The sequence below is a fragment of the Penaeus monodon genome, chromosome 32 (assembly GCF_015228065.2).
Source record: "Penaeus monodon isolate SGIC_2016 chromosome 32, NSTDA_Pmon_1, whole genome shotgun sequence".
In the NCBI taxonomy this organism is placed as follows: domain Eukaryota; kingdom Metazoa; phylum Arthropoda; class Malacostraca; order Decapoda; family Penaeidae; genus Penaeus; species Penaeus monodon.
The window spans coordinates 14,286,261-14,287,749 of NC_051417.1; the positions used below are offsets into that span (position 1 = coordinate 14,286,261).

The 1,489-nt window shown below is 32.8% G+C and overlaps 1 protein-coding gene across 1 annotated transcript in view; it reads left to right on the forward strand.

Moving 5' to 3' along the window:
* The window catches only part of LOC119593586, a gene marked incomplete in the record, with an annotated part of 34,026 nt that overhangs the window by 27,809 nt on the left and 4,728 nt on the right, over nucleotides 1–1,489 (forward strand).

Below are 1,489 nucleotides of genomic sequence, written 5' to 3' on the forward strand. Positions count from 1 at the left end.
TTTTTTTTTCCTTTTATCCACTTGTACCTCTTTTTCTCTTGGAGCCGTAACCATCTTTCAGAATTAATTTCCGTCAAGTCCCCACTTCACATTGCATATGTTGTATCAAAAAATTCTTAACCTCTGGTTTAACTTCCAGTTTATATGTATGTATTGTATTGGCCTACGCTTAATGTTGAGAATTATAACAGGAATAAATATTTACAGCATATTTAAAATGAAACACAAAGATTGTTATTGGCATATAGACGACTTAACTTTTCTGTGGTCTACAATCTAGTATTTCATGCATGATCCCCTGTGATATTATATGAATTTTACTGCACTGAGAATTATTACGTGCACTGCACTGACGGAACCAGTACATGGCTGTAGTGCATTGATCGCTTATTGGAAGCTGTCCAACAAAAGAGGATTTTTGTGAGAGTGACGGGCAGGAGGGAGGTTAATCATTCATGGCCTGTAATACCCCATGAATTGATTAAGGAATGGGGACAAACACCAAATGGTATGGTGCTCTTAAATTACTGCATCAGTACATATAACCAAGCTGCGAAACTGTGTAAAACAAATGATGAAAAGAACATTGGAAAATGCCCTCTTAGTTTGAATTATGTTAGTTTTAATATCATGGAAATACAAGAACTATGATAACAGCAGTTTCAGCTGCATGTCTGGAATAGATTACATGTTAGTATAGTAGGTTTACTAATCAAAATTGATAGGATTGGCAAGATCACTTATGTCATTCCATGTCTGTAGCTTTACTGGAATTTAAAGTCCCTGTGCTTTCATTAACTTTCAATAACAATCTGAAAAGAATATGCAGGTCAACACAAGTATTCAAAATGAAATATAATATACTCAACACAGCAGAAATGTTATAATTCCCATCACTGTTGTCAGCTGTTGTAGAAATGATTTCCTAAGTGCTTTTCTGTCATCAATGGCTGCATTACTTGGTATGTTAACGAGAAAATTGTACTTGTGATATTGAATGAAACAAGTTCCTTCATGTTGGTTTAGAGTTAATCTAAATTGACAATGACTGAAATAATGCTTATACAGTATTTTCATATTTTATTCACTGATTAATTTGACTGTCACAAAGCAAAAAGTTCATTTAAAAATTCTTGCTTGGTTATGAAGTGAGAGCTTTTATAATGAAAATATTTAAACTTATTTCCTGATGTTATTAATAGTACATTACATGGTACTTATATAAAATTAAATGCATCCACAATAGGAACAAAATATATAAACTGTGACCTTGTGTCCACATGGATTCCTAATCAGAGAAAGCATAAAAACAAAAGTGTCTATCAAGTTTTTGTTATTTTGTTTCATCTGACAAGGGCTCCAGGTGGATTCAAAACATCCCAATTCTTTATTCTGTCCCTGTTATGGTTGTACACATGTTACTGTATTCTTTATGGTAGGTACATATTATGAGAGATATTATATATATTGGAGCATTATAAAGGCAACT